This window comes from Rhinolophus sinicus, linkage group LG05 (genome assembly GCF_036562045.2).
Source record: "Rhinolophus sinicus isolate RSC01 linkage group LG05, ASM3656204v1, whole genome shotgun sequence".
Lineage (NCBI taxonomy): Eukaryota > Metazoa > Chordata > Mammalia > Chiroptera > Rhinolophidae > Rhinolophus > Rhinolophus sinicus.
The window spans coordinates 7,433,456-7,441,935 of record NC_133755.1 but is presented as its reverse complement, the minus strand read 5'-3'; the positions used below and the strand labels follow the sequence as shown (position 1 = coordinate 7,441,935).

The 8,480-nt window shown below is 43.6% G+C and overlaps 1 long non-coding RNA gene across 1 annotated transcript; it reads left to right on the top strand.

The window, feature by feature from the left end:
• The first annotated feature begins 301 nt into the window (after window positions 1-301).
• On the top strand, window positions 302-7,764 carry LOC141571502 (uncharacterized). The gene is made up of 3 exons (XR_012496249.1): window positions 302-418; window positions 6,091-6,279; window positions 7,361-7,764. It is a non-coding gene; the product is annotated as an uncharacterized LOC141571502 (long non-coding RNA).
• Window positions 7,765-8,480: the final 716 nt, after the last annotated feature.

Sequence of the window (8,480 nt, the reverse complement as noted above, 5' to 3'; positions counted from 1 at the left end):
ATGCCTCTTGCCCCTTAAGCTCTGAAAGTGCAAATCAATTCCATCTCAGACCTGTCTGCTTGCAATCAATGCATAATTTTTCTTCTTCTCCTCCTCCTCCGCCTCCTTCTTTCTCCTGCAAAATGTGTTTGTCTTTTCCAATGACGATTTCCCCCTCACATTGGCTGTTTTGAGCCCAGGAATACAACACTTGGGATGAGGTTCTGTGAATACAAGCTGGAAAATGTGGGCCCAATGTCAAGAACGATCGCCTCCAGTACAGTCTAGACTGTAGACCGAGGCTCCAAGAGGAGGGCGGTAGCAGCGCTGCCTGACTCAGTCAGTCTGTGGGCCAGGACCCAGGCTCCAGCAAGCAGCTCGCGCGACGCCAGGGGTGCTCTCCAGCTGGCAGGGCCAGGTACAGGATGGCCTGACCAAGGTGAGCTGTGCCTCCCACTTCTTTGACTCTTTCCCTTGTCTATCATTGCAGCTGGCTGTGTTTTCTCTGTGTCGTGCCCCTGGAAGAATTAGACAAACAAAAGTGGGGAACCGTTCCTTGCAGCATAGTACATTTCATCCGCCCCGTCTTTCAGTTCTAGGCTTGCACAGAGAGTTCGGAAAGGGGAGCACACGACTCCACCCTCCTCCCGAAGTCTGATATCTGGCAGAGTTCACTGAACCCACCCTGATCCATTGTGTGTCTCGAGGAGAAAGTCTGTGTCATTTCCTTTCAGTGTGAGGGCAATAGAAGGTCAGAAAGACAGGTTTAATTACAGTGTCTGCCACCTTATTCTAGAGGCAAGACTTCCCTGAGCCTGTTTCCTCAGCTGCAGAAAATACGTAATAATGTTGCATTTAATAGACTCGAAGGTGCCATTATTTTATACTCTTCTGAGGAAGAAAAAAAAAATGCTGCCAATTAGACTGATACACTATGGACAATAAAATACATCCTGAGACCAGAAATGTTAAAGTGTTAAAAAAGAAAAAAAAAAGTCTTCAAACAAATGAAATGTGGAACCTATCTCAGAGGGTTCTTGTGAAGAGTAATTAAGATCATGCATCTGAAAGTGTTTTGAAAACTGTCAAGTACTGTAATACACTGTTATATTTAATACAGGCAGCGCACGGGCCAAGGAAAAAGCCAGGGCTTTGAGGTCAGCCAACCCTGGCTCAAATTCTACCAATATCACCTCCTAGTCGTGTGCTCAGACAATTTCTTTTGCCCACCAGGGTCTCAGTTTTCTATTCTGTAGAATGGAAAGAATAATTCTTACTCTGCTTCTCTCACAAGTGTAACACCACAAGTATATACAGGAAGTAGTTATACTAAAAATCATTTATTGATCTGAAATCAGATTTAACTGGGTATCTGTATTTTATTTTATTTAAATCTGATAACCCCCTGTACAGTACAGCAGTCAACAACTGTAAGTTGCTGGGCACTGTGGGTGGGAGGCTAAGACCTGGGGGTTTCAAATGGAGGGACTGCAGGTGAATTAATGATGCTTCAGGACCAGGAATATTCACAAGCTTCCGGGGGGGCGGGGAGGTAGAGACAGCAGGAGGTGGGTGGTTCTGGGAGACAGACTGGGGGTGGTGGAGGTTGAGAGACAGCAGAGGCAAGGGGACACTGCGTCTGAAAGCTGGGGTGGCATGTAGGTGGTGCTCAGATGGTGTCTTATGAAAAGCCAGAAGCAACAGACTCCAAATAAATGCCTTAAAAAAAAGAAGAAGAAGAAGACGAAGATGACTAAGTGACTAATCGCTGCAGGAAGAGAACTCAAGAGTTGCACTGAGTAAGATCATGTCCCAATGTTTTTCAATAAATGAAGGAAAAACTGTAAATTATCCATTTGTTAGTTTTGTGAGATTTTCAAATCTCTGATTTTCCCCCCTATTCCGTCTCTAGTTTTCGTATCCACAAAAATGTTTCTTGTCCATCTTAAGTAACTTCTTTTTGCAGATGGAGTCCCAAACCACACCAAAACTGCAAATGTAAAGTTCATTTCTGCCCTGTGAGGTCCCACTGGATAGAGTCCTAGGTCAGCTCTGGACTTAATACTACCTTGTTCCGAGGAGAAGGCAGAGCTTGTGTGGCGCGTGGTTTGTTTTGACTTTAGGAGTTGCTAAATTCAGGTCTTTGATATTTGACCACGCTTCTGAGCTATTGAAATAGACTTGGATTTTAGTTAGTAGGAAATGAATGGCATTTGTGTTTTCTCGAAACACACTCGTTCCTGTGAATTAGGTAGACTGGGGTTACGGTTCCTGGTGTCCCAACGAGGAGCCCAGCCTCAGGGACATGTAAAATGTTAGCCCATGCTCTCGCGATGGGTTGGCGAGAGCTGGACTCAGCCCTGCATCCCCTCCTGCCCCACTAGCTCTCTTGGCACGTTAGTTAAACCATCTGGGCCTCATCTAGGAAACACGATGAATAGTGTCGATTTGCAGGGTGATTTGTAGAAATCATGTGAAATAATATGTATGGAAGGGTGCTGGAAACTGTACAGAGGCATATCGGTATTAGCAATTCTTAGGTAGGTTTTCGGCAGAACTAGGAGAAGAATCTCAATCTTTTTAGATGAAGCCTTTCTTCCCCATTTTCAGCATATGCACAGAACAGACTTTCCAAGGTTAAGTCTTGTTCTTAAGGTGGGGATGTGAGGATCTTTAGCCCTTCTCTGGAGGCCAGGAAAACCAACCTGGACTTTGGGGTCCACTTACAAGGCAGGGAGGCATGGGACAAGTCTCTCTCGTGACTGACAGATCCAAGTGTATGTCATAAGGAGAAGCTGCAGAGAAAAAAGATCTTCAAGGAAATTTGGAATCTTTCTTTTTTGTTTATTTTGTATCTTGAGGAAGGGGGTTGTTCATAAAAATCAAACTATTAAGAGCAAGAGACATTCAAAATCTTTCTCAGCAAAATGTCAGTTTTGTTAAGAAAAAAATGGAAAACAAGAGTATTTTGGAAATGTGAGGGTTTATTGCCAATTCACGAGACCAATTTCCAACAACCTCCATATAGAAAACAATATTGTTGCTTAATAATCAAATAGGGAAGCATAGTTTTCTAGAATCTGTATTCTTAAAAATGTTGTCTAGATAAGGACACGTAGAGCCAGAAGAGATCTTAGTAATCGCGTAAGCCATGACTTGTATTGTGCTGATTTTGAAACCAAAGTCCAAATAAGAAGGGGTTTTGACAGGGCCGCATAGCAAATAAGCGCAGAGCCAGAAACAGAATCTAGTTTGCCCAGCTCTCAGGATTACGACTTTTCAGGTGTGCGGGGCTCTGTTTGACTTTCATAGACTTTGCATGCATTCTCCTACGTGGAAAATCGAGAGATTGCTTCTTGTTTGGATGTGGTGTGTGCAGAATGATCACACAGTAAGAACAGACCCAGCAGAACCACCGTTGACGTCAAAATATTCTGAATGTACATTTGTAATGACTTTATCAAGGAAACTGACATTATTTACAATGAGTTCTCATGGTTTCCATGCTCTGACTGAGACACAAAGGAACAGTTTCCTTTGAAGAGAAGCTGGTTGTAGCGGTTCTCCCTGTGGCCCTGAAACACCTCAGCTGGTATTCAGGACAGTCAAACTTCCTCCGCGCTCTCTGTCTCTCCCCATAGCAGGGTGCTGCTCTCTTTTGAATAAAATCAGTTTAAAAAATGCTGGCTTTATTTATTTTTCACAAAAGGCTTAGAAAATAACCATGCAGGGTGGCAGAGATCGAGTAGCAGAATTACCTGCTGGTTTAAAAAAAATCAAAAACAAAAAATCTACACAAATGCCTCATAGACAAAAGTGTCTATGACAAACGAAACTCAGATCACCATGTTACAAATATGTATGTTGCCCGTTGGCAACTAGATTCTAATATCAGACAAGGCTTATCAGGCACCCACTGTTCCCTTTTTTGATTGGAGTACTAGAAGCTCAAGGCTAAAATTTTCTTCTCAATATTTGTGTCTTCGCCCAGCTAGGGCTTCTAGGAATAATGTGAAGGTCATTCCATTTTGCCTTTTAACTTGAGATCAGGGATCTGAGTTTTATCTTCCCTATGTTTTATTTTGTGCTGCCTGGACTCATTGTTGTAATTACTCAATATTTGAGAAAAAATAAATAGAATAAGGTGATAGGTTATCAAGGAATATATTACATCAATTTAAAGAGAAAGAAAATATATGATACCTTGGCTTTGGTCTTCCCACCTGCATATTCTCATGCTTTCATTCTATAAAACTATTCTGCCATTCTCTGATGCTGGTGGGACTGTCATAACGCCCAGTTCCCTCCACAGGGGTTGGCACCTGAGCACTGGTTGGCCAGGAAAAGTATCCCTGTGTCCCTGGCTCCACTGATTTGTTCAGAGATAAGCAAGGGACCCAAGAAGAACCAATCATATTCTTCCCTGGGATGGTTATATGCATATATAGAGAGGCAATACTTCTTTCTGCTGGAAGTTATAAATCTGGGGCTGCCAACAGTTATATCACCTGCTATTTGGAGGTAGACTATGACTAATGAAGCCACACAGAGATAAGCAGAGTAGAGAGAGAAAGAAAAGGCAAAAACAAATCCTGATAGTCTTATTTGAGATATCTTGGATCCAGACTTATTTGAAGACCAACAGGGGCATAGCCCTCTCAATGTTTGAGCTTCTTGATCTGGCTGAGCCTAAAACATGATATATCCAAAGGTGTCCAATTAATTCTATTGTTTCTGATGGCCAGTTAATTTGAGTTGAGTTTTTGCACTTACAGATGAAGCTTTTTTCTGAATAATAGGATGAAGCAGCCCGAATCAAATTAATGGATTAATCAAAGAATCTTGTCATCAAATAAAATCTTACTTGAAGTCCCAGGATAGAAAGAGATAAAATGGCATCTCTGTAGTTGATGTGGGGATAGGTGTGGGGGAGACGCGGAGCCCAGCTTGATCTCTTTTGTAGCTCACAGTAGACCTTAAGTCGTCTCTGTGGGAGCCTAGTGCTTCAAGTAACCAATTTTAAAACCACCTGAGTAGCATAGATTCTAGAGCTCACTAAATTATGAACTCAGTGAGGGCAGAGGCCATATCTATAACTGTCTTGTTCTTTTCCATATCGCATGTTTAGCCCAGTGGCTGGGGAGCAAGTGAACAAACAAATTTTACATAGAGTGAAGGATGGTGTCTGTCATGCGGGGCATCCGGCGGGGTCTCTGCTCCCGCTCCCCACATAAGAACGCAGGATATGGTGAGGCCAAAAAGGAACACCCACAGAGCCATAGGTAGGGGAGTCATACCACTATATTCTTGCTGGCAGCATCCGCCTCTCTGCAATCTGTTCTTGCCAGCTCAGCCACCATCTTCTTGCTAGCCCCCATTTTCTGCTATCATAGCCATAGCAGTTATATTAGTAGCCAATGGCTCACTGGTTACAGCTGATGGCCATGTAATCACAGTTGACGGCCATTTACTACCTGAGCCAGCACCTTTCTATGTGAGGCTGAGAGCCTGGAAACTGCTTTCTGGGGCTCTGTCCCCACAGTGTTATTTTCTATTTGTTCCTCCTTAACTAAGTGCCACATTCTCCTTCTTAAATATGAATTTCTTCCATAGTCGCTCAGAGGTTGATTTGGGACGTGACGTGTATCAAATTTAGCATGGTTTCCTTTCCACCTAGCTCCTCCAAAACCCTGTAGATATCTGTTACATTTAGTCAATCACACACAAGACTTAGAGAATCAGGAGACCTGGTTTTTAAGCCCAGGTTCATTATGTAAGCCCTACTCTTCTTTGGGCCTCCAGTTCCCCATTGGTAAAATGAGGGGGCTAAGCTAGAGGAGTCCTGAGATCCTTCCAAATCTGCCATTCCATGGCTCAGTATAGAGCGGGATATTGATGACTCACTCAGCAGGATAAACAAGTTCTCCCAATGTGCAGTCTGCTAAAGTAATGAGCAATGAGCGGAACTCTTTCTAAACAGAAAAAAATTTTCACACCAGACAGAGTCCAAAACCTCTGAGGGTTAAGTGAGGGGAACTATAATACTAAGCAGATGAATCCTCTAAAATAATATTGCAACACCTCCTGGCATTCCTATCCTTGTTTCCATAGGATCTCTCCTGAGTGATTTAACTGCTATGCATGAGGACACCTGAGGTCACTTCCAACTCTGGCCCTGTCCCACCCAACCCAGGACACCCTTTCCACAGCGCTACACAAAGGCCTACTGGGTAGATGGCATGCACGGACCCTCTTCCAAAGGCCTCCCAGGGAGACCATGGACTCATCCACTACCAGTTGGTAATTATGATTCCTTTCTCTCTCCTCCAAGAAAATGTTTCTCCCAGGGGTTCCCAGGATGCAAAGGAAGCAAATTAAGACAGAGAGTGGCACCAGCCATCTAATACTAATAGGAAGACATTATTGCATCTCTTAAATCTACTATCCCACACAAATGTCACAATAGATGTATGAGGTAGGTATTAACATCCCCAGATTACAGATGAAGAAACTGAAACACAGAAAAGTTAAGTAACTTAAGACAATACCATTCCACTTCAAAGAGGCAGAACCAGAACTCAGACCAAGACCATCGTCTGACCCTGTGCCTTCGTTTTCAATCCCTATTATATCTACAGGCATGTGAAGCTATGTTTTCCTTTGGTAAATGTGAGAAAGTAAGCTTTTTGAAAAACAGGATGAAACTTTTTTCTTCAACTGATACAATACTGGCTACATACACTGTGAGTCTTGGTGAAAGCAGGTCATTGTGTTAGATGTGGGATCCAGAAAGAAAACTGGCCTAAGTGGACCGAGTGCTACTTGGTTACCTGAGTCGATGGTGCGGGTTGGGTTTGCTCTAAGTGTCCCTGTGCTGATTTGGCACTGTCCAAGCCTGGGCTGTCCTCCTGGGTTGTTCTACACCATGAGCATCCCACGACGAGAGGCTGAGGCCCGGCTCACAGCAAACCCAGGAACAGGAGTCAGTCATAATCCCTGTTGGCAGACACTTTAATCCTAGGAAATCAATCAAAACTCAAATTCTAGGGGCATCGTTCCTGAGAGTCTTTTGAGATGGCCTCAGTGCCTATGGGGATATTTCCCTTCACTAAGCTATATATTCTCGGGAAATTTCTGTAGTTACCATTTCTATGCTGAGCGCACATTTTGGGGGACCTGGCGCAGGACTGTACAATATAATCAGGTAAAATTGGTATCTATGTCTATAACAAAATTGATCCTGAAATCACTGCTTATCATACTGTGTGCTGCTCACAATACCAGAGTTTGTGTTTTCTCAGGAAAAGTGTGTTTTTGCTAATTAATAAAGTTTATTTACTCACACATGCTGCATTTCATAACCAATTGTGTTTGGTTTCAGGAAGTGACAGCTGGGAACATACCATAGTCTCAAACCGATGGACTTTCTGATCACTCTTCCTAAAAGTACTTATCTACCATTTCGCCTCACAAATTTCTACTCATTCTTCGGAACTCAGTTTAGCCACATTGTTTTTCAGTGAGTCCTGCTTTACCTCCCCCAAGCCTGGATCAAATGGCCCCATGACTCCTCAAGCTGCCTGTGTCACAGCCGTTCTCACGGAGCACGACGAGGGTCTAGTTTCTTGTCAGAGTCCCCCATTTTACTCTGAGATCCTTATGGGCAGAAATGATGGCTCCTTCATGTCTGTATTTCCTGAACAATGTGTGATGCAGAAAATGTTATCAGGAATATTTGCTGATTTAATGTCTGAGTGAATAAATACACAACAGGAGGGAGGGAGAGAGAGGGGAGGGAAGGAAAGAGGAGGAGGGAGGGAAACAGGAAGGGAGAGAGCGAGGAAATAAAGATAGATGGAGATTGGAACTAAATTTATGTTCAATTCTAAAGATTATCACCCTAGATTTTTAAGCTACTTACCTTTTCCTCCTTTAGCCTTTTGTTCTTTGGTTTCTGTCCTTAAAGTTGCATATAATTATTTTATCAAGAAAGAAGTAAAGTGACCTTGGTAAATTGATAAATATGCATAAGATCTCTGTGGGATGTCTTAGCTGTAATAATACCGCTATGACTGACAATTTTGCTAACTCAGAATTCACCACAGCACCAGAACCACACAGAAGTAAATTGTTGGTACATCTGTGTCATCAGAGGTAGATGGGCCACAGGGAAATTGAGTTAATAGCCGTTATGGATCAGAACCATAAACTGCATCTTATATAAAAGATGCAACTTCCAGGGCGGACAGGTGGCTCGGTTGGTTAGAGCGCGAGCTCTGGGCAATGGGGCTGCCGGTTCGATTCCTGCATGGGCCAGCGAGCTGTGCCCTCCGCAACTAGAGTGAAGTCAGTGAGCTGCCCCTGAGCTCCCAGGTGGCCAGATGGCTCAGTTGGTTGGGGGCGTGTGCCCTCAACCACAAGGTTGCTCATTTGACTCCCGCAGGGGATGGTGGGCTGCACCCCCTGCAACTAGCAATGGCAACTGGACCTGGAGTTGAGCT